The 25,373-nt window shown below is 43.5% G+C and overlaps 1 long non-coding RNA gene across 2 annotated transcripts; it reads right to left on the reverse strand.

Annotated features, from left to right (window-relative positions):
* Positions 1-21,399: 21,399 nt before the first annotated feature.
* LOC111531328 lies at positions 21,400-24,130 on the reverse strand. Of its 2 annotated transcripts, none has more exons than XR_002728229.1 (3): positions 24,005-24,130; positions 22,940-23,154; positions 21,400-22,482 (listed from the first exon to the last, which is right to left on the reverse strand). It is a non-coding gene; the product is annotated as an uncharacterized LOC111531328 (long non-coding RNA). The 2 variants fall into 2 exon arrangements; XR_002728228.1 differs by having other exon boundaries at positions 22,940-23,157.
* Between the last annotated feature and the right edge of the window lie 1,243 nt (positions 24,131-25,373).

Below are 25,373 nucleotides of genomic sequence, written 5' to 3' on the forward strand. Positions count from 1 at the left end.
GCTGGTATACTTTTGTTTAAAATCTGACCTCTTTTTAAAGATGGCCATTGTTTTTCTAAATTCACTTTCCTTCCTTTGCTTCCTGTCCATAAAGAAAGTTCACACTCACATGCTCAAAACACCTCACAGCATGGAATGCACATGATGTCACCCAGGAGGACCTCTGCAGGGGAATTCCAAGTCAGAGCTGTGCCACCGTGAGAAGTCACTACCAGTCTTGGGTCGCGTGGATCATGTTCGGATGCTCCGAGCTGACCCTCCCACTGCCCTCGACATGGCATGTGCACACACGCCTCTTGGGGGAGTGGAGCCCCATGAGCCCAATAGAGAGAGAGAGAGAGAGAAAGAGAGAGAGAGAGAAGAGGCTACAGAAGGCTACAGAAGGCTCTGTCGGTGATGGGCTTTCCAGATGGCGATTTAAATTATCCTGAGTTGTCTGAAATAACATTGCCCTTATTGTTTTTATGTTTTTCTTATAGACTTTTTAATTCTAATAGATAAAAGGCTTTTAAGTGATTTTCCATAAAGGTATAAAATTATCCCTACAAAGAGAAAAAGTACTAATGCATATAAATAAATGTATTCTGTTTACAATTTTTTGATTGCAGGAGAGGCCAGGGATGCTTTGATTCCTTTGCGACCCCTCCTCCCTTCATTTTAGAATGTGCCTTCATCTCTTTCTGCTTCCTTCCACCTTTGAAATGCTCCCACATCACCTCTTTGCTGATGGTGTTCCCTGCTCTCCTCTTCCCCCAAGAAGAATAAGTTCTTCCCTGTTGATGGCTTTCTAATTGTTTTATTTACCCCAGCTACAGCATTGATTACTCCCCAATTATCTGCATAAACTCTACTTCGCAACTATAATGCTAATACCACAGGAAAGCTCCTGGTCCTGGAAATTAAAAACAAGAAACTGAGCCCAGAAACCACATGGCAGGGAAAATGTAGAGAGTGTGAGAGACAGAGCTGGTGGTGGTGTGGGTTGATCTAGGCAGTGGGTGAGTGAGTCTTTCTCAAGAGAATTCGTTGAGGGATTTGGAAAGAAAGCACAGGTGTCCCACTGGCTATTAGGCATGCATGTGGAGTTGGGCACCTTGGTCTGGTGGGGTAACACTAGCCACATCACACCGGCTGGGAATAAGTGGGAATTACCTTCTCAGTCTGGAGCTCTTTGTAAATGTTTGCACTATTCTTTCCATGAAGGCAAAGCTAGCAAGGAGGGACAACACCACGGCCCCAAGAGGCACCCTTTCCTGGAAAGGAACTTGAAAGAGGGAGGTTCTCCAGGGCTGCCTGCAATGGTCCCTTCATCCATCCAACCAACTTGAGTTTAGTCAGCACCTGCTGTGGGTTAGAGACAGTGGTAAGTTCTAGGAAGGCAGAGCAGATTCTCAAACCTCTTTTCCAGAGGAGGATGAAAGAGGTCTTGTTGAAAAGTTTCCCAAATCCAAAGAAGAAAACAGTGTGAAAACAAGTCAGGCAGATGGAGAGAGGACCCCCAGCAGTAAGTCTGAATTTGTCATAGTCAGGGCAAGAAGAGCAGGTCCCCCGGGCAAGCCCTGAATGCGGTTTCTCTGGGGGCAGCTCCCAGGTATACAACCAGGAAATTATTTTCTCAGGGTTTAACCCTAAATGTGGGCCCCAGCACTGTGAGGGAGAGGGAGAGCCAAGGCCACTTGAGTCAGGTGTGACATTTGCACAAAGAATCACTGCTGGGGGACTGTGTAAGCAGGGAGGTGCCTTAGCTGGGTGCTGGTTTTCCCCAACCCACAGAATATGCACAGTTGGGAAAGAATTCCTCCACGGCGCTTGTGACACAGAAGCCAAAACATTGACTTTTTTCAAAATGAATGTATTGGGAAGCTGGGAGAAAGAGGGACGCTGGGCAGGAGAGAGAGAGAGGACCTGATTCTACTCCATTTGGGGAGGAAAGAATAGAGGGTTCAGAGAGGAAGAAAACGTGTCGACAAACCTAGAAGAGGGATATGTGTGTGTCACCTGGAAAGGGTGGGACAAGAGCAACCTTGACAGAGAAAACTCCATGAAGTGTGGCCAGAGCACAGGCTTGAGAAAGACACTGCGAAATAAGATCAGACAGGTGGAGAGGCCACACCTCAGAGGGCAGCGCGGGACGCACTAGGACTTTGTGTTTCTTTGGATAGAGTGATCTCCCTTAACCTTCAAACTCTTTAAGGAGCCTGATCTCATATCCCCTAAGGCCAAAAGGGAACCCCTGTGCACATAATTTATTTTAAATATTTTTTAAATATTCCAGTTTTATCTTCTACTCTGTAAATACGTTGATATTTGTTTTAATATTTAAAAATAGTTCTAAGTTTCAGGTAAAATGGGTGCTCCAGAGTAACACACGACATCTCCCAGGAGTCTTTTGGTGCCCTGGAACCCAGGGAAGTGCCCCCAGGGAGCCATGCAGCCCAGCCTGAGAAGAACGGTTACATACAACCGGGAGTCCTCGAAACGTTATAAGAAGCAGAGTAATTTTAGTAAACTAGGAAGCCACCTAGGTTAGGAGATTTGGAGCTGATGAGTACAAGAGGCGTCAAGGTGGAGACTGTCGGGGCCTGCTGATGGTGGGAAGGGCGGGGTGCCGGAAAATGTTCTCTCCTTGGCAACAGTGGAGAACCGGAAACAGTTGTAGAAAGGGGAGGGAGAGGCGGGGGGCTGGTGCCAGGCAAAGGAGGCGTTTACAATACCTACTGCCCCTAGCAAGGCAGGCACCAGCCACAGAGCAGACGCCGGCCAGGGCACCGTGCCAATGTGTGTCAGCAGCTGCGAGCCCTGCGAGCCCAGGTCGGAGAGCTCGCGGTGGAGACTGGGGTGGGGGGACACCCACAGAGTGGCCACAACACCGCAGGTCCCCCGCGAGCGGTGGGATCGAAATACGAGGTGTAGGTGGCCCCTCAATGCTAATGGAATAATGCCGGCGAACGGGAAAAATGACTTCTTGATAAACGTGGCTCTGCCCTTCACACGTGCTTTCGCGGAAAAAAAGAGAAACACCAGGGCACTCAGGCGCAGAGCCCTGGAGGGCCGGGGCATGCGGGTCACTGAGAGGCAGCGCTGGCTCCAACATCCGCTTCATAAACTGGGCGCATGTTCACGCTTTGCACAGTCACCCTCCTTGACTGCGGGGCCATTTACCTTACTTCCTGTAGCGGCAAAATTGACCCAAAAATGTAAAAACAAAACGAAATAAACAGTTCCTTTCCCCTTAGCCCTAAACGCTGATGGGGAAAGGAGGCGCAAAGGCCTGTCGGAGCCCTGACCCGCGACTTTAGGGTTCAGCAGCTGCCAATTTACCCCGAACAGCGGACTTCCAGAGCCCAGGGAGCGAGGACCACCCAGGCTCCGGGGCCCTGCGGGCTCCTGCCCCAGCACAGCGTTGGGAAGGGCCTGGGCCTGTGTCCTTACACTCACGGTGGAGGAGCAAGGGACACGGGGTGCTATCTGACCGCAAGCGGGGCCTCACGTGCTTTTGCCACGTTCATCTCCTGTCCCCTTCTTCCTGGCCCTTGCAAACTGTAAGCTCAAGAAGGGGAAATCCCTGCCAAAGGGCAACCCAGCCTCTGCTTAGAAACTTCGGGCCACAGGGACTTCAGTTCCTCCAGGCAGAGCCTTTGGACATTCCTTCCTTTGGACATTCCTGCCTATGTGGTTTTCTTTCTGCATAGCTCCCCATAGTCCCTTTGGAGAGACCGAGGAGCAGTGCGGCATCTAGGAGGCTCCTTCCGGAGTTTTCCTAGTGGCAGGATGCTGCCAATGAAGGGACCCTCCCCTGACTGTGGAAAACCCAGGACCTGAGCATCTGATACTTTCTGAACTTCATCTCGGAGCCTTTCCCGTTCCGGTGGCTGAACACTCTGCCCCGACCACTGGTTTCTGTGGCAGGCAGAGGGTGTATATGTGTGTATTGCGGGAAATTCTCCCTTCCAATTTCAGTCATTTCTCCTCTTGGGCAAGCAGGTCAACTAGTAAGGAGGACACCTCGTTTGGATGGGTGAATACTAACTCACTTCTGCTCATTTGCATCTGCAGATGCAAAGCGGACTCCCAGGATATTTCCCCATTTTTCTTCTGCCCCACCCCATCTCCAGTCACTCCTCCTGAAGTGACAAAACCTAAGTGACAGGGCCATGTGGTCTCCCCTTTAGCCAAGGCTTTCCAATTACTTTTTTTCTTTCATTTTATTTATTTATTTATTATTTTTGTTGTTGTTGTTGTTGTTGTTGTTGATACAGAGTCTCGCTCTGTCGCTTGGGCTGGAGTGCAATGGCATGATCTCTGCTCACTGCAACCTTTGTCTCCCGGGTTCAAGTGATTCTCCTGCCTTAGCCTCCCAGGTAGCTGAGACTACAGGCAGCCACCACCACACCTGGTTAATTTTTGTATTTTTAGTAGAGATGGGGTTTCACCATGTTGGCCAGGCTGGTCTCAAACTCCTGACTTCAGGTGATCCGCCTGCCTCAGCCTCCCAAAGTGCTGGGATTACGGGCATGCGCCACCCCACCTGGCCCTGATTTCTTTTACGCAGTGAAAATGAACCCTAAGCCATCCATAAGGTAGAACTCCTTCCAACTTGGAAGCTGTTTTTAAGGCTGCCATCGTCTCTCACCTCCAAGGGCGCTCTCTTCTCTGCATTAGGAGAGATGCTTACCTTGCCTTAGTAGCCTCTTCTAATTTGGTCTAAAATTTATTGCATTCGGTACATATTCTTCCATTCATTATAGGAGCTGAGTTGTTTCTTTGTTTCACCAATGACCAACTCTTTCTTTACACTGGGGTCTTTTTGTTCATGGGGGGCATTCCAAGAGGGACGTTTTATAAATATGTACTTCATCCACAAGCTTCCTAGGAACTCTTGCTTTATTTTTCATGGTGCCTTATTTGACACACATAAGTTTATTCATATTATTTCTTTACTGTTAATTGTACCTCTCATCAATAATATAACTTTCCTTATGTTTGTTAATCTTTCTTTCACTGAATTCTACTTTTCATGAAAGTGGTCTTTTTGGAGAGGAGCTGCATGTGAGCGGCAGTGGGGAGGGTATCTGTGCCTAGTTTTACTTGGCATACTTCTGTGTCTTTTTAGGTGTTTTCTTTTACGTTAACTGTAGTTGATTCTATTCATTTCTTAATTTAAGCTGAGTGACTTAATATATATTGTTCTTAATTCCATCATCTCATTTTATGCTTTCTACTTTGGTAAGCTTTTACTGTTTCTTTTGTGCTTTTCTTAAGGACATCTCCTTTGTTTTTATTTTCTTCAGTGATTTGGAAGCATATAGGCTGTATCGAATTTATTTCTGGTATCCTTTAAGATTTTCCAAAACATACATCTTTATTTGTTTTCTCTAATTGTCAAATTCAAGAAAATTTAATAACTTTTGACCCTCCCTTAGATGAAAATGTTTGCATGCTTTTATTTGTTTGCTTATGCCAGAATGATTATTTTTATTATTTTACTGTTGAAATGTCATGTACCTTCTGATTTAATATGTTTTAATTTTTTATAAACAACTTTGACTCTTTATTTACAAAACTATTTAATATCTGGCTCTACATGTGTACCTGGTAATAATGCCATCAGGTTTTTTGTTTTTTGTTTTTTGTTTTTTTTTTTTTTGGAGACAGAGTCTTACTCTGTCACCCAGGCTGGAGTGCAGTGGCATGATCTTGGCTCACGGCAACTTCTGCCTCCTGGGTTCAAGCGATTCTCCTGTCTCATCTTCCCAAGTAGCTGGGATTACAGGTGTCCGCCATCACGCTAGGCTAATTTTTATATTTTTAGTAGAGACCGGGTTTCACCATGTTAGCCAGGCTGGCCTCGAACTCCTCACCTCAAGTGATCTACCCTCCTCAGCCTCCCAAAGTGCTGGGATTACAGGCGTGAACTACTGCACCCAACCACTACTGGTTTTTTACATTATAATCTCCCTATTCTTAAATATTTGTGTTTGATTTATTTCTCACTCTACCAGTAAGTTTTCTGAGAAAGGCACATGGGTCTTGGATAACCAAACATGTCTTTCTTATAGGCTGAACACAGAAATTTTGAATCTCTATATCTTTCCCCAGAAAAATGTACAAGACTCCCTGCAGTATTCTCTATTGCTCAATGTCAGAAGAATTTTCTAAAATCTCTGGAAGACTTTTTTCTAAATATTTTCCTTGTAATTTTTCTTTCTTCCTGCAAGGGTGATTTTGGGCGGTTATTCTTCATCACTGAAATTAAGACATTTGGGCAGCATATATCTGCACGCAAAGTTCTATTTACAAGATGGTTGATTTTATTGGAAAAATCCGGATATCCTGTTATAACCTCAAAAGCTTTCTTCCAGGTGACGGTTGTTTTTTGCCACATTTCTTTTAGCTTTTGTTAGCAGAATGTCATGTAGTCATAAATTAGATTTTCCATATTGATATCTATTTTATTTCCTCTCATCATATTCTACTTACATGTTCATTCTAATTTCTTAGACAGCCTATGTAGTTTGGCCTCCAAGTCATTGATTTTTTTTTAATTGCCAGCTCCTTTTTTCACTCTTTATGGTACAGGTTTTAATTTTGTAACAGAGTCCTTCGCATTCTTACCTCTCTTTAGTTTTTATCCAGTCTTTTTTTAAAATTTCAGCCCACTTCAACCTTTTTCATATGATTATCTCTATTTCATAAACTTCATGGTTTTTTTACTATGAAAAAGATGTATTTGTCTGTACAGGTTGGTTTTGATAAGCTGTTAGTTCCTTGTTACAGTAAATTGACAAACTTTTCACTGAGATGGTATTTTCCCACACATATCAGAATCTGGAAGCAATATGCCTTTCTCAAATTGTTATTTAGTGCTTTTTTTCCACACCCTTCAAAACAGAAATAGGTTTTTTAATATCAACTAGACATTATGAAAGCCATAAGATACAGATATTCATAAACATTACACAAGCTACAATTGAGGTACTCAAACAAGCACTACCAACGTTTACAAAAAAATAAAGATGCTGGTTTTAAAAGTGGTTAGGACTAGGAGTTATGATACACACTATTCATGTCCCTCTGAAACTAAAATGGGGGGAACCTTATTGTCATTCTGCCAAATATCACATAAATAAAAATGCAGCATAAAGAGTCATGAATCCAATATACATATCACAGGATTAAAACTCCAGTTAAACAGATGAGCTAATCCTTGAAGTAGATTAAAAATCCCAAACTTCTTAAACATATCAGTGCTATTTTAGAAACATCATCAGAACAAATAGAGATTCAATTATAAATTGTTCTGGGTTACATTCTGTAATGAGAATTTTGCTTAGTCTAAAAGAGAATCTCAAATGTCTTAGAAAAGCTGTGGAATCACACTTTTTGTTATTCCTCAAAGGAAATTTGCCAGGTTTGATGATACCTGCATACTTCCCTGTGGTTCTAGGAGTTCCATAACCAAATCATTCAGTAATTGATAGGAGTATTCAAGCAAAAAGAATACCAAAAGCAGACCTTCTATCAGTACATACTAGATCGATGGATTTTTAATTGCATGATAAATGTAAATCATAAAGTTGAATGTACTTAACAAGGTACAGCTATTTTATGTAATATGAAAAACTGTAGACCAGGCGTGGTGGCTCACACCTGTAATCCCAGCACTTTGGGAGGCCGAGACAGGCGGATCACTAGAGGTCAAGGGTTCAAGATCAACCTGGCCAACATGGTGAAACCCCGTCTCTACTGAAAATACAAAAATTAGCTTGGCACGGTGGTGCTTGTAATCCCAGCTACTCAGGAGGCTGAGGCTGGAGAATCTTTTGAACACAGGAGGCGGAGATTGCAGTGAGCCGAAATCATCATATTCTACCTGGGAAAGCTGGTGAGTAGGATTATTTGCAAATATTTACTGCCAACTTTATGATTTTTTTATACTTTATTCTGAGCATAGAAGACATATGAATATTAATGTTTTATTCTGTTGTAGGTGGTAAATCATTTTCTTCATATCCTTAGAATAATCATTTTTCTCTTTTAGTTCCAGTGTCTTATTTCATAGACACTTAGTTCTAATAGGATGAGAAAAAAAACTCTCGAGGTTCTTTGCCAACAGCTGGGAAAAAGTGTCTCCTTTTTCTCATCTGCAAGGGCTTAAGCTAAAGGACAGGTTGTGATGTGATAACTGTGGGTGAAATCCCCTGGTCTATCAGGAGCTGATTCATATGTTTCTATTGAACTGACATGGCCTGTCCTCTGCTGGGACGGCCCAGGGTGCTGACTGTGAAGAGAAGACAGTGCTCTGGTGAGTGGACACACACTGTTTTTCATCTTTGCTGAAGGTATTTCATGCACAGTGGCAGTGCCCAGAGTGGGGGAGTTCCTATCGTTCCCACTGTTTTCCTCATCTCTTCTGTTGAGTTCAATTTCTTGATACAGTGAATCACTGTGTGAACACTTACACTCAAGTAGCAATGTGCTTCATAGATATGGCAACAGAGAAATTCTCGATTGGGTGGCTAGGCATAGAAGTGTTTGGGTAAAGAAAGACTTGAGCATCTCAAAAGCAAAGCCTCTTACTGGGAACTGGTAGCCAGGCTTTCTGATTGACACCTGAGACCAAGTCTCCAAGGCAGAACCACGCAGATGGAGTGAAGGCAAACAGTCTCCTTTCCGCTTCCTCCCCAGTGTGGTGGTGTTCCGAGCTTTGGATATGAGCTGTATGTAAATCACTTATGGAAGTTCCACAGCTGGGCTCAGTGATCAAACCTCTTCTTTCTAGCGCTACAGATTTTGCACCTTTTCTTTATTCCCTGGAAATTCCAGTGGAAAGTGGAAGAGATTTATTTAGGCATAGGTAGCAAGTTTCATTCATAACCTGGAAGTCTCCTTGTGTATACTTTATCTTCTTATATGGTGTGTACTTTTGTAAACTGTATCAAAGACTTTATTAAATGAAGTATGTTACACATGAAAAAAATAATTAAAACTAAACACGTAAGTCTCTGAAAACTAAGCCTCTAGTACTTGATAAAGCCTGAAGCAATTTTCCAGAACACTTGACCATATCTATGCCTTATAATTTTAGCATAATACAAGCTCCGCTGAATTCCATTAAATGTTTCCATTGGGTAGATTATCAAAGTTTGCCTTTTGCTTGGCTTGTCAACAGATTACTTTACCTGAGCATATCTTCCTCAAGGCATGTTCTGAAGGAAGACAGGCAATTGCAGTCCTTGTTATTTCACATTCAAGGTCACTCAGCAAACTGGCAAGCAGGGATTGTAATGCTGAGCTCATTGTTCTCATAACTATGCTGATCTACAGAGAGGTAGGGAATGTCTCTTTCAAAGACTGACCAAAGAACAGTAAATGAACCTCTCTGCAGAGGTTGTATCAGGCAAAATGCATCAGTGGAAGGATCCTGGGCCCGCTGCTCAACAGTGAGGGCCCTACACACTCACTGGCCTCTTCACTGGTGGAGAACTCATCCCCACGTCTCTTCTACAGAAAACATTGAACACATCTGCCAGGTGCAGTGGGTTCCCGCTCTGCAAAGGCTCTGGGCTACTGACATCAAAGGGAACCTGAAACCACAACACTGGCATTTGAAAAAGAAAATGCTGAGGCTGAAATGGTCTTTCTCTTCCAGCTTTTGCTTTGGAATTCACCAAAGCCAGACCCAAGGAATGTGATGACATTCTAAAAGCCTGTGATTAATTCATGCTGGTCCCCAGGCCTTGCCCCTCAGTGCCACATGGTGAAGCAGTTACCACCACCTGGTTTTCTTCCACAGCCAGACAGCACTTCCAAGAATTCCAGTCATCACTTGGACAGAGATAGGCTTGAGTGTGCAGGTTTCTCTAGTGCTGTGTTATACAGATCTCTCTCCCCCACACCCTCACTGAGATTCACTTGCATAAATACCCCTGCCTACAGATAGATGATTTACACACATCATTGATTGCTTTTTTTTTTTTTAAATGACTTGTTCAATTTGGGATATTTAGCTCCCTGTTCCGTGTTTTTGTACAAGCTGGAGGCTAAGGTAGCAAGAAATGGAAGCTCCCCAGAGAAGTCACAGTGATAAATGAGGCCATGCAAGGCTATTTACATACAGGAAACAATAGAAGCAAAAAAATGAGACAACTCCTCAAACTTTTCAAGTTATTTTAAATCAATAGTGCTGGAGTTTGGGGATTTTTTGATGTTTTATTTTTGGTTTAATTTTGGTTTTTTGGCCAAACACAAAGTTTTGAAAAATATAAATTACTTCCTTTGGCTTAAAAAGAATTAGTATATATGAGAAAAAGTTTATTGTAATTATTCAAAGCAGATATATAATATGTGTTTATACACCCCTGCCATACACACACATATATTTGAATGTGAGTTTTTATGCAGCCTAGATTAGACCATTACAGGATTTTAATTAAAATCCGGAAAATAAGAATGCATCAGCCAATGCCACAGTGAGAAAACGCTCTAAAAAAGCAGAAGGCATGCATCAACTGTTCTCCAGGGGAGAGGACAGTGTTGCTGGGATCACACAGTTCTGGATGGCTCTGTGTGGCCTTGGTGGTCTGCAAGATAAGAAGTTGAGCCTGAGATGATGGTTGTCTACTAATGACCTCAGCCCCTCAACCTCCGAGGCTTGCCCAGGATACTGAGAAACTGAAGGTCAAAGAGTTCAGCAGGAGAGAAGCCTTGACCTGGCCCCTGGGTTTCACTGTAACATGGCAAGATCATTTCTAGTCTGAGCCTACAGCAAACTTCAGGTTTTCCCAGAGGACACTCGGTCTGCTCCATGCTGACACGAGTGGAGTAGCATTCTTTTTTTTTTTTTTTTTTTTTTGAGATGAAGTACAATAGCATGACCTCAGCTCACTGCCACCTCCGCCTTCTGGGTTCAAGTGATTCTCCTGTCTCAACCTCCAGAGTAGCTGGGATCACAGGTGCCTGCCACCACACCCAGTTAATTTTTTGTATTTTTAGTAAAGAAGGGGCTTCATCATGTTGGCCAGGTTGGTCTCGAACGTCTGACCTCAAGTGATCCACCTGCCTCGGCCTCCCAAAGTGCTGGGATTACAGGCATGAGCCACTGCGCCCAGCCTGGAGTAGCGTTCTTTAAGCATTCTGGCTGCAGGAAGAATTCAGGGCTCTAAGACTGAGCTTCATCCAACTGTGTACGTTCTGGGTCACTGGTGAGGAGTGCAGTGTTGTTATGAACTGCAAATACAATTGCCAAAAAGTAGATATATCACCCCAAGCAGTAACAAAAGGTATCAGGCCCAGGACTCAGCTCTTCTTGATCAAGAAGTGCTGATAAATAAACAGCCTTCATCGGAGTAACTCTGGAGAATATCCTAGAATAGGTTACCCACAGGCCTTCACCACAGTTTAGGTTCCAGAGTTCAGTATGACTACCTGAGTTAATATAGCCCAGAGCCAAACTGAGATCTTGCTATAGTTTTTGAGTTGCCTTTTTAACTGGGTCTGTCTGCTGCAGGTCCCCAGAATTTCTCCTGCTTTCCTCTTGGATTCCTGAAAACAACAGGGATAGTCTATGTGAAGGCCCACCCGGGGCAAGCCCAGGTTCCATGTATCATCTAAATCGTGCCAGGGAAAGGACGAGACAAAGTGAACTGGTCCAGATTGTCTCTAGCTTCTGGACACAGAGGCCAGGGAGACCATCTCGATGTCACTGTGGAGCTGAAAAGGCCTCTGAAGGGCGATTCTTTGATCACTGGTTGCTCAGCCTCACTTGCCTCTCACATCTTTCCTCACTCTGACCAGCATCCTTCCACACTGACCCACCCTTGCCAAGCTTTAGCAGGGCTTTCTGGCCACCATGTCCTCTGGACACTTTCCACTCCTCCTGGTGGATGCCTCCCTCTTCCTGCACCCTCTTCTGTGACAAACAGCTACTCATTCTCCTCCTTCCTTCTCTCCCCTGTGGGCTTCTCTTCCTCTGCCTGCCTACTAAGTCTCAGCATCTCTCTGGTCTGTCCTCAAAGCTCTTTCTGTCTCCTTCACCCTTTGCTCAAATGGCCCCACACACTCTCACTCCCCAGATGCTCTGAGGACTCCTGAGTCAATATCCTCAGGGTAGATATGAACCTCTTCCTCTCGACGGGCATTCCCAGCTGTGTATTTCAAATGCATGAATTTTATGGTGTGTGCACTGTATCTTTATTTTTCTAATAGCTTCAGGAGTACAGGTGGTTTTTAGGTACAAGGATGAACCGTATAGTGGTGAAGTCTGAAATTTTAGCACACCCATCACGCAAACAGTGTCCATTATACCCAGTATGTAGTTTTTTAATCCCTCATACTTCTTCAAACCCTCCCCACTTGTAAGTCTCCAGGGTCCAACATATCACTCTTCATGCTTTTGTGTACCCATGTATCAGCTCCCACTTATAAGTGGGAACATATGATATTTGGTTTTCCATTCCTAAGTTACTTCACTTAGAATAATGGCCTCAGATTCCATCCAATTTACTGCAAAATACATTTTTTTTATGGATGAATAGTAGTGAATTGTATCTTAGTAAAGACATTAAAAAAGAAAAACTGCATGTCAGCCCATTGATGTGCTAACCTACCACATACTACAGATTAGCCTGTCCCTCCTCTGGCCAGAGTTTCAGCTACAACTCTCCTCCATTGCAGCATACTGCGTTTCAGATACAGCAATTCATGACCACACTTAAAACAGTTAAATGTTTATACATGGTTCATACATGCTATTTCCCATCTCTGAAACACCTCTCCCTCCAATCCCTTGGTTTTCTGATGAATGCCCACTTATTCCCCACTCCCCTAACTGCAGGTGACATTTGATCCTGCCTTCCTCTGCACATGGGTCCATTATATCACTTATCTCATGGCATTAATAACTCAAGCTTAAGGCTTTTCCTAAATGCCAGGGAATAAGTTTAGATGAAAAAGAGAGACGATTCTGGAATCAGATAGACCTGAGTTTCAATCCCAAATATGTTACTGTATTATTCTATCCAAGAGAATTAGCCTTTCTGAGTGTCAGTTTCATGTTTATAAAAACAGGATTAACAATATACACCTGATAAATTGCTTTGGGGAGAACTACATGAGATGAGGTATATAAGGTGATTGACACACTCAACTTTCCTTTTGTCTTCCTGTACCTTGATTATTTCTGCATGTTTGGCCATAACTGAATGTCTGATGTAGACAATCCATAAAGTTTTTATTAAGCGAATGAATAAATATTTTTTCTACTCTCATTTGTGGTACCCACCTTTTTGAGTAGTCACTCATGGAGAATTGCTCTGACTCTTTACATGGGCAAAATAGGGTTAATAATGTAGGGCCTGAAGGTTGAAATTGCTACCACTGGTATTACTCCTCTCCTACTACTGATGATGATGATGATGATGATGGAGATGGGTAGGAGGAGGATGATAAAGATGATGATGGTGAGGGTGATGATGAGGATAATGGTGATAGTGGTGATGGTGATATTGGTGATAGTGACGATGATGGTGAGGATGATGGGGGTGATGATGACAGTAATGATGGGGAGGATGATAATGATGATGAGGAGGAGGAGTGAGAGTGGTGATCATGATGAGTAGAAGGAGGAAGAGAAGGATGACAATGATGATAGCATGAATCAAACTGTTTAGGACTTTATAAGAGCTTTCAACCAAGGCAATCATTCAAATAAAATATAGTAAAACCATTAGAATATCAAAAGGATTTAGTAAACCACATTCAGTAAAACGGCAGTTTATAAAACATCAAAGAGTATTTGTAAGCATAAGCAGCAAGTATTTAGAAAATAAAATGTTAATGGACATCCCATTAGAGTTGCAAAAACAATAATAAAAATGTCTAGGATCAACTAAATAAAAAATATGTGAAGGATTTTTATGAGAAACACTTTAAATTTCTGAGGAACAGAGGAGACTTAATATTTGGAAGTTATACCCTGACCTGGAGTATTACAAAAAGATCAACTTTCATTCCTCATATTATCTTATTCTAGAACCATGAAACCTATTTTTAAAGTTCATCTGGAAACACTATTATGCATGCACAGTCAGGAAAATTCTGGGGAACACAAAAGTAGTAATGAAGTCAAGGCCCATTTGATATTGAAACATATTCTACAGCTGTGGTCATCAAAAGTTTTGCTCTACAATATAAATAGACAAATTGATCATTAGAAGGAGAGTCCAGAATGAAATAAGTATAGGATTATAGCACATTATAATGCAGAATTTTGAATCATTGGACAAAAATTGATTGTTAAATAAATGACAAGAGACAACTGCATCATCATGGGAGAGGGAAAACTCAGTTCCACCCTTCCTGACAAACTTACATAAATCCTATGAACCAAAACCTCTAATGTTTTAAAAAGGCAAATGCAAATCTATTAGAAAAAACAAGTAAACATAACCTTTTGTTAGAAATGATATTTTAAGCAAGAAGCAAAAACTAAAGCCCATAAAAAAGACTGATAAATTTCACAACAAAAAATCATGATTAACAGCAAAAGTCCAACAACAAGAAAAAAGATTGCCAAAATGATAGAGGGGAAAAAATCCTTAATATATAAAAGCTTTTTGCATATCTGCAAAATATAATAAAAACAGTAGAAAAAGAAAAATGGGCAGTTTACATTAATAAAATGCAAGTTTCACACAAATAATTGAAAAGAAGCTCAACATACCTCATAATTAAATAGTTGCAAATTAAGATGTTGTTTTTCCATTGTTCACCTAACAAAATGTTGATGACACACAACTAGAAGTATATATAGAAACCCAGCGGATCTCGTTGAAGTCAATATGTCTTAATCTCAATAAACGATAATTGCTTGGATGCTATGAGTCTGCTAATCAACAGATGCAAAGAGCATTTTGCATTTGCACAAGGTCTAAGTAAAATGATACTGACTTTGTCTTTAGTGGCCACACAAGAAATGAAACAATCAGTCCATCAATGGAGAGCTACTTAGATCACAGTGCAGTTCCAAAATGAAATCCAGTGCAGCCACGTAGAAGAATAAATTCCATCTATATGTCCTAATACAGAAAAATATCTAAGACTGATTACAAAATGAAGAGGAAATGAAAATACTCTACAGAGCGCTCCCAACAACATTTTTTAAAATGATGAATATACATGACTTTATGTGTTTAAAACATTCTTGCAAGGATGTATAAGAAAATTCTAGGAGTAGTTGCTTTAGGAATGATTCTTAGGGGAATGGGGGCTCTGAGGGGACAGAGCATTTGTCTTCTTTTTATTATCTTTTGTATATATTAGAATTGTCATTCAGATATATAGATAGTTTCTCAGTAACAGCTCTAGCTATTTTTAAAATAGCATTGTAGGAAGAATTCAACATTTCTAAGTTCTTTTTCTCTTCAAATTAATATACAATTTATTAGTTGGTTTATAAAGTATGATTTTTTAAAACAGAAGATGATATTCTGATCACTTTTGTAATATGTCTTTAAAAAGTGTTCATATACATTATCACAAGTTTCAGTCACAACCAGCTTTGGACATAAACTTAACCTGAACTTGAAGAGGCTGAGTTTGCCAGCTTGTTAATAAGCCATCCCTCTGGTTATTAATGTTAAGTTCCTCTGCGATGTTTCCCACACACAGAAGACCCCATCTCAATCCCACAAGGCCTCTGGCTGCTCCTTGACAGGAGGTAAGGGTGTCCAGAATGAGTGCATCCTCTTTCACTCACCTGGGACCATGGCCGCTTGCAGCATGAGGTCAGCGTGTTTGGAGCTAATGGGTCCACTCCCCTACATGCTCAGAGCAAGCTTTCCTTGATTTCATAGCCACCCAGCAACACAAGGCCAGTGATCCCAGCTGCTCATATCCTCACATTCTTGCCTCCTCCCTGGCTCCCGATGGCCCTGTGTCCTCTGGCCGTGATGCTCTGCTGCTTCCCTACCTCTTCCCTCCATTACTGTCTTGACCACTGTGTCTAGTGCATTCCTTTCGTGTAGACAGTCTCAGCTGAGGCTCTGGCCTCTTTGCAGAGCAGATCAGCTCTCCTTCCTGTTCTGAAATGTGACACTGCTCTAAGAAACCCAGTGCCCCATAGTCTGCTCTCCACAGATGAACAGAGAGGGGCCCCCACCCACTTCAGGCACAGACAGGAGACTGCCATTCTCTGCTCTCTCTATTCACTCTGCTCATTTGTATCACTTTTTTGCAGCATCTGTTACCCACTGGCTGCCATCATCCCTCCCTTCTACCTATCCCTCCCCTTCACATTCTACAGTCCATTCACTCATGCAGTGAAGAGCACACCTGTGGCATTGGCTTTCTCTTATCCCCTCCCATCCCATCCACCACCTTTGCCTACCTCAGTGTCATTGCAGGCTACACATGGGTCCCAGGGCTAAGAGGAGAGTGCGCTTACCTGGCACAGCACCACCTCAGATACTTTAATTCTAGCATCCAGAGAGAAAAAGGACAAGCTTGAAAATTTCAAGAGAGAATTGAAAGCTATAAAAAGCAATGTGACAGATTTGAGAGGTAACAAATATCAAAACCAAATAATTTAAAGGTAAGAAAATAAATACAGAAGACTATCTCAGAAGCGACAATCTTTTCAGCAGGAATGAAGGCATATAGAAGACATGGAATTCTTTATTCACTATGATGAAAGAAAGTAATTATCAATCTTGAATTCCATGTCTAGCAAAAATATCTTTTAAGAATTTGAGCAGGAAAAATACATTTTCAAGTAAACAGTGGGATAATTTGCTACTAGAGCGTCTATATAGGTAGAATTATTGAGAGTTGTTCTTCAATCAGAAGATATAAGTTTTGGGGTCAAATTTAACAATAAAATAGAAGTTTCTGCTTCACCTGAACTTAAATGAGGTTGACTCTATAATTTTCCTTACACCTACACCTGAGGTGCTAAGCTCTGCTAGTAACTCACATAAGCATGAAGACTAAGAACAATAAAATTTTTAGTCTCCAACTTTGCTTCCATAATAACCCCCATTTTCTGGTCCTTGTAGGATTGCTTTATTTAAAATAAAACCAGTTCTAACTTTCACCACTTTCAGTATTCTGGACACTTCTCCTTCATTACTCCGATGACTAACTAGTTTACATGGAAAACAAAGTGTAGAGTAGAGACTGTGGTCTGCAATCTAGGCTCCGTTCAGGGCTCAGGCACTCATCATTCCAGCTTCTATAAATGTTGGCTGCTGATAGCTCACAACTGAATTCCTCTCTGGGACTTCCACATGCACAAAGAGCTCCCTCACCCAAAATCATGCCGCTCCCCAGAAATAACCTGAATCGTGACTGGTTGACACATGTGTATGAAAGCATGCCTTTGCCTCAAGGCAGGATAACTCTGAAGGGTCATCCCAGTCCAGAGCTCCCTGTAGGATAGTCTGACGCTTCTGCTGCAGCTGCCTTGCAGCTCAATGTCTCCATCTTTTCCCGCTTCCTTCATTCTTCAAGGTGTTGTTCCTGTAGTCACACCCCAAACCCTGCATGCAAAGCTTCATGTCAGTGTCTATCTCCTGGAGAATCTGATGGATATGGGGAAGGAACTCCCTCAACTGCCTGCCCTTCCCTCCTCCAGTCCATAGCTTAGCTAAGAAACTTTTGAATATAAATTCTACTTGTTTTCTGGACACCAGGCAGAGCACCCTCCCTGACTCTCTCACCCAGAATGTGTTTGCTTAAGACCCTGGTTCATGGATTTCCTCTCCTTCTCCTGTGTTCTCGACATCTCTCTGGCAGGTCATTCCCAAGGTCACATAAATGTGTTCAAATGACACTAATCTTAACTGGGGACAAAAAATCTTCGATCTTCTTTCTCTCACCTTATCTACTATCTGTTTTGCTCCATTCAATGACCAGTTTCTTAAAGAATGCTCCAGCTGGGCACAGTGGCTCACACCTGTAATTCCAGCGTTTTGGGAGGCCAAGGCAGGCAGATCACGAGGTCAGGAGTTCAAGACCAGCCTGGCCAAATATGGTGAAACCCCGTCTCTACTAAATATGCAAAAATTAGCTGGGTGTGGTGACAGGCGCCTGTAATCCCAGCTACTTGGGAGGCTGGAGCAGAAGAATCACTTGAACCCAGGAAGCAGAAGTTGCAGTGAGCTGAGATCATGCCAGTGCACTCCAGCCTGGGCAACAGAGCAACACTCCATCTAAAAAAAAAAAAAAAAAAAAGACAGAAAAAGAATGCTCCATCACTCCTTAACTCATTTCAGTGCCCTTCTTACCTCAAAACACCCCCAAGACAGTTCTCTCAAAAGTTATCAATGACTTCACAGCAGCTAAATCCATGTGAAGCTTTGAAATAAAGCAACATTGGACACCTGTTCCTCCAGCTGCATACAGAAGACTCTCAGTCTTGGCCAAATAAAGTTTTTGTCCACCCATCCTTACCCCTTATGTTAATATGTGTCAGGCTTTCATCTTTCACCCTTTTCCCATCTTTACAACTCATCCTCCTCATTGCCCCTACCTGAAGGCTGATGATCTCCGTCTGTTTCTGGTCTACACCTGTTTTCTGGGCTCCAACTCCCTATATTCCAGTGCATCTCTCCCCACCCATGCACACTGCTACCAGCCCTCTGCCTTCATGCCCTTTAGGGGCTTGTCAGAATGCCTGCATCCTTTAATGCTTTCAGGCCTTTGCACATGCTAGTCTTGAAAAACTTTTCTCCCTGGCTCCTCCCTATCTCAAATTGCTAACTCCCACTTATACTTCAGGTCACAGACTGGATATCAACCTTCTGGGAAACTTTCTCTACTTAGTCAATGCTAAGTTAGGTCTTCCTTTCAATGTATGCACATAGCAATTGGTGCTTACAACTGTCTTAGCAACCAGAGCCAGCATGGGCAGCTGTGCAGGCTGTGAACTGCATCCCAGGACAAGTATTTATAGACTGCAATGTGAATACAATCCTTTGGAATGTGAAATGCAGAAGTTCTCCTCTTATGTATTATATCATATTTAAATTACCTATCTATCCCTAGGTTGACTCTGGGGTCCTAGAATATAAAAAACTGTGCCTTATATTTACTTGGCCCCTTTGCCTTTAGGATAAAAATCTAAAACTCAGAGTCTAGCTTTTGCCTCTGTCATCATCTCATCCTTCATGTTTCCCGTTCCTAGCCAAGGATCCAGTCGTGCAGATCTACCCGTGGTTCCCCAAGACTCTTGCAAGTCTCCATGATTTGAGTATATAACTCCTCTTGATAGTAGGATACCCTGCCTTCCCCAAATTCCACCTGACCAACTCCCACTTATCTTGCAACACCAAGCTTTGCTGTCATGTAATGAAAACCCTTCACATTAAGGATGGGAGGCAAAAAGGAAAACAGTTATCATTTAGCATCTATGCCATTATAAAGTGTTGCTTTACATTTTATTTGCTTTAACATGTGCTGGACCTCTATGAAATGATGCTCTTGTTCATTGCAGCCATGCAGAATCTGTGGAAACAAGAGGTGCAATAACCTTCCTGCCCTGGGAATGGGTGGTAAGTCTAAAGTTTTTAAGAGGTCTCTAAGTCTAGTACAACTTGGGGCCAGCTTCTGACCTTAATAAGTCTTAACAACCCTGTTTGTGATTTGAAGGGAAAAAAAATAAAAATTTACAATCAAGATGAAAATAAATTTTCTACTGTGGATAAATAAATTAAAAACTATTTGTATATTTCAGGCACCTTCCAGATATGTCTCCTTTCCCACCTGAGCTTCCTCACCCCAAACCAAAGTGGATAAAGCCTGGAAACTATAGGTCTGCTCAAGTCCCTTAAACTTCAGTTGAATTCCCCAAGAAACAAGAATGCTTTCTATAAAACTTGGATGGCCAAAGAGAAAGAGAAACCATCTAATTCCCCTACAGCAGAGGTCATGGGGCTTTTCCTCTGCCAGAAGACATTGTCAGGAAAGACCCTGCTTCAGGACTGTGGGCCCTGAGGTGTACATGGAAGCTCCCAGTGCCTTGGGCAGCCTCCTGAGAGGATTCACTTGGGTCCTGCAGGTGTCTGAGACCAAGGAGAACTCCACCCTTCAGGACTTGCCCTGGTCCTTTAAGCCCAGGCTTCTGAGGACTATCTAAGCTTCTAATGACCTGTATTAACATCTTAGTCTTCAAAATACCTAGATTAGAATTCCTGACTAAACCTCAACTGAAAAAAAATCTGTGCAGTCCATTTATTTCCATGATCCATAAGGAAAGAGTTTCCCAGGCAATGATACCTGGAGCCCATGTGTAGAGCTAGACTGCTTATAAAGATGTGTTACTTAATTTAGGTTTGTTTGAAATACATCTTGTCTTCTCATTTTAGGACATGCATTTTGTATAAATTGTCAGTGGACTGATTCCACTATGTTGAAGAAAATGATAACAAGTATGGTATTTGATGTCTTACCCACTGCATGGATTTCTTTAACCCACCCGACTCACCTTTCCTGGATCTGCAGGGTGTGCGTTTAATTATACCACATGGGATGCACTGTCCAGGCAAGAGCTGTCAGCATAGTTAGGCTTCTCCCCCAAAATGACTCCAGGGAAGGCTGCATCTGAACACCACCTTCCCCTGCAAACTAGACTTGCTGTAGGTAAGTAGGCCCAGGTTGATTTATGGCCTATGGGCCAAAAAATGTAAAAAGGCCTGCCAGGTGGATAAATTACAGAATCCATTATGCTTTCGTCGTATGGACTAAAAGATGAGGAAGAAGGTGCTTTTCCCTGAAATACTAGTGTCTGGAAGATTACTTTTTGGATTATGTTAGGAGATCAAGCATTCCTCCTCCAGGCCTCTGGGGATGTGTACGAGTGAACATCTAACACGACTTGGCTATTCACTGCGATAGGAAATCATGGCTGCCATGAAACCTACTCTAGTCATTGATCCAGGAGGCTTCCTTCTAGAGATCCAGGCCAGTAAGAGTGTCATACCCTCCTAGCCTGGGAGGCTCCCCGAAGCTGCCCACTCAGAGCCCCCCGGGTGTGCAACTGCCTCCTCCTATGTGCTCAGATCCATGCTGCTTTCCCCTTCCCTCCCTCCCTCCCTCCCTCTTCCCATCGATCTTTTGGGAGCACCCCCTCTGTGTGAGTTACTGTGATTACGTGACAGGGATGTCCCATTGATCAGGACACCAGACACCCCTTCAGGAAACAGTCCCTATTGGAGAAGATGGTCAAGGGATCGGATTGGTGATTACAGGGTGTTTGACATGTGTTGTACTAGGAATAAGAAAGAACAGGGCCTTTTGGGAGCACACGGGAGGGACAACTGACCCAGACCAGGGCATTGTCCGATATAAATACAACAAGAGTCACAAAGGCGAGCAACATACTTCATTTTGAATTGTCTTGTGGCTATATTTTTTTTAAGTTTAAAAATGTGAAATGAATTTTAAGAATACCTTTTAACTAAATGTATCTAAAATATTGTTATTCAAGATTCTATATGTAATAGACATAAAATTGAGATGAATCTGCTGCATACTTTACTCACAGCTTAGAAATTCCCTTCTTCAATGGCACTGGCCACATCTCAGGAGTTCAGCAGCCACAGGGGCCTGGAGACTGCTGCCTTGGAGTCTGGGAGGTGGGGAGGTACTTCCTAAAGAAGCTCAGCTGAGGCTCAAAGGTGAGGGGATTGGAAGGTAATGAAGTGGGGGAGGAAAAGATACTCCAAGGAGAAGAAAGCCCACGTGCAGAGACTCCCATGCAAGACAGGGAGCCTGGCAGACTTGGGCCTTGGTCACTGGTCTTGTGGGTGGGGAGGGTGGGAAAGGGCAGGAAGAATGGCCTCTGTGAACTGAGAGGCCAGCAGGCAAGGTCAATACCAGCGCATTTGTGCAGAGTAACCTGCACCTCTTCCTGCAGCAGTGGAGCCCAGGAGTGTGTGATGGTGAGGTGACTTCGTCAAATGAGTCTCTTTAGAAGGATCTGGAAAAATGTCCACAGTATATAAGGTGGGATGAGGGGCTGCAGGCAGGACTTAGGGGCAGGAAAGTCACCTAGAAAGCAGCTGCCATCACTGGCTGAAGGTTAAGACAGCTTGCACCCAGGCAGCAGCCAGAGGGTAAGAGATGGGCTCAGGAGGACGTAAAGCTGCACCATGGGGTGACTATATAGATGCAGGGGACTGAGGAGGAGGAGAGGTCGGGGCTTCCTGGCCAGGAAAGCAGATGTGCGGTGGTGCTGTCGGGGACCAGGAACACAGAGGAGGGCAGGTTTTGTGGGAGAAATCCTCAGTTATCTGAAGAAGACACTGCATTTTAGGTTGTCTTAACTCAGGCTACCACAGCAAAACACCATAGGCTGGGCGGCTGAAACAGCAGACATTCAATTTCTCACAGCTCTGGAGGTTGGAATTCTAGATCAAGGTGCTGCTGAATTGGTTTCCACGGTGGGCCGTTTTCTGGCATGTAGATGATACCTTCTCACTGTGCCTTCACAGAGAGAGACAGAGAGAACTCTCTGGTGTCCCTGCTTTCTTATTTATTTATTTATTTATTTATTTATTTATTTATTCATTTATTTATTTATTTAAGACAGAGTCTTGCTCTGTTGCCCAGGCTGGAGTGCAATGGCACGATCTCAGCTCACTGCAACCTCTGCCTCCCATGTTCAAGTGATTCTCTCCTGCCTCGGCCTCGAGTAGCTGGAACTACAGGTGCCCATCACCACGCCCAGCTAATTTTTGAATTTTTAGTAGAGACAGGATTTCACCATGTTGGCCAGGCTGGTCTCGAACTCCTGATCTCAGGTAATCCACCCGCCTCGGCCTCCCAAAGTGCTGGGATTATAGGCATGAGTCACTTCACCCAGTCGGTGTCCCTGCTTATAAGGACAAGAATCCTATGGGGTCAGAGCCCTGTTCTCATGACCTTGTTTAACTGCATTTACCTTCTTAGAAGCTCCATTTCCAAATCCAGCTGCACTGGGGTTAGGGCTTCCACACATGAATACTGTAGGGACACGATTCAGTCCAGAGCAAGATTCCTGGAAGCCATCCAGGGTGGAGAAGCTGCAATGGAGGATTTGGGTCCCAGGCTGAGGAGAAGGGTCTGGGATCCAGGCTGGAGAGCCATGTGGACGTCACGCTCCCCCACCTGCGCCGTCTGCTGTTCACAGAACAAAGTCCTCAGACTGACATTCAAGGCCTTGACAATCTGGGCCATTCTTCCCCTCAATCCTTAAATCGTAAGCACAAAGACCTTCACCTCATCCCCAAAGCCAGCCGCTGCTACCCCACCTCTGCCCGCGTGAAGTGGGAACTCCTGCACTCCTCACTCCTCCAGGGCAGGACCCTTAGCCAGACCAAAACTGACTGCCGTGGCACTTCTTCACTGTGCCATTATGGAGAGAAGGGAGCAAGGCCATTGCATGTGGTTACACAAAGCAAAACTAAGACCCAGGCTAAGAGTTGGAGGGAGCAGATGCTAGCTCAGGCTACACCAGCCACCTTGAGGAACTGCTTCTCACCCTGCAATGTGTATGCGCAGCTCTGAGATCTACAAAGAGGGAGATTCTTGCTCGCTCTTTAGGTAGAGGGTGGGCCTGATGCTCTGCATTTCTAAAGAGGTCAGGCAGATCTGTGACCTATGGACTCTGCTTTGAGTTGCATGATGGCATGAGTGGTACAAGGTTAGAAATAACCAGGTCCATGCACGTGTGTGTCTTTCCACACTATCAAGCTTTTATTGAAGCTATTTCAATCACAAAAGCCATGAGTTACATGGAGTTCCCAAGAAGGCAATTCTCCATCGCACTTCCCAGTCACTAGGGAGTCATGGGCACATAGCCCTGGGCATACAGGCTCAAGTCACCCCACAAGCCAGTCAGTATTGCACACCATACATCATAGTGTACTTAATCAATATATGAATGTTATAGGCTAAACATTCTACAACAAACAAAGTAACATATAGCATCAAGAGGCAAAACAGAGAGAAGAAAAAGTGAACGAACCAGTCCAGGGGTAGCTAAGAAGACCAAAGGAGCCCTGGTCTAGGCTAGGTGGCCCATTGGTCTTGCAATGCAGAGTCTTTGATGCAGCAGAGCCTTTGGAAGCAGATGCTGAGCTCTTATCACAAGTGACTGCAAGATGGTGTCAGTTAGGATGGGCAATTTCAGGCTGCTGAAGGCCTAATCTTTTCTAGTCAGTCCTCTGGTGAGAACAGATAAAGAGGATTCTTGTTTATGACCTTATCTTGTTGGATGCAGTCATTATTTTTAAAATTTATTTATTAAACAAAACATCCTATCCTTGTTGGTAAAGTGCTCCGTGAACATAAAATGGAGTCTTTTTCTAAGATAGAGTTAGTTAAGGGTGCTCTGTACACACAGCTCTTCAAGACGTGTCCAGAAATGTCACAGAAGTGAATGAGCGCCCTGTCATGGGAGGTAGTCAGACACAGGTTGGACAACCACAGGATGGGGAGGTGCACTAAGGGATCGTGCTTGAGATTCAGAGATCTACTATTCTGCTGAGGTTACATAGTTTAGGCCCTGAGGACAGCGCGGAAGGTCTCTGTGCCTTGGCACGGAACTTTGCTGTGGGAAGCTGTCTCAGACGGCTGAGGGCACCCTACAGAAATGCTCCTCGGCCATCTGCTTTCCTTTCTTTGGGACTCTCTTGTCACATCTGTTCTGGCCGACAAAATGCACCTCCAGACTCCAACTACAGAAAGTGTAGATGACCCAGGCCCCACTGCTGCTGGGAAACCCAGGCTGCACTGGGACAGGGGCCACACTGCACAGGGACGGCTCCCGCTCACTGGGGCATGACTGGGAGACCAAGGCCCAGCTCCTGGAACTGGGGAGTCCTCTTTCTGGGGCTCCTGGAATCCCCAGGGTGTCCAGCGCACTCCCTCCCAACTTTCTCTCTCTCTCCCTAGAGTCCAGCTTCCTGTCAGCCCTGCCCTCTCTTCCCTCTCATCCCCCGTTTCCCTGAATAAAATCCTCCCATCTTCTGCTCTTTTTCTCAGGGACCCCTGACTTATCTAATGACCTTGAACAATTTTCTTCAGGAGTCTGAGTGCCTTTCATAGCGAGCGCTGAAAATACACTAACTAAACCTGATTCATCTTTGCTGTAAACATTTCTCTTAGTTTCTTAAGTACTTTTATTTCTGCTCACGGTACATTTTCTGTTGTTGCTGTTTTCAGAAGTTTTTACATTTTATGAAATACAAATGAATTCCTCGGAGGGTATCTTCCTTAACCCCATCAAAACTTCAAATTCCCTCCCCTCCGTTGCACAGTGCCTGATATTTGTCCCTAAATCATCTATCAGCTCTTAGCAGAACATGAGGTCAACTCATTAGCAAGGTCCCCAG

This window comes from Piliocolobus tephrosceles, chromosome 9 (assembly GCF_002776525.5).
Source record: "Piliocolobus tephrosceles isolate RC106 chromosome 9, ASM277652v3, whole genome shotgun sequence".
Taxonomy (NCBI): Eukaryota; Metazoa; Chordata; class Mammalia; order Primates; family Cercopithecidae; genus Piliocolobus; species Piliocolobus tephrosceles.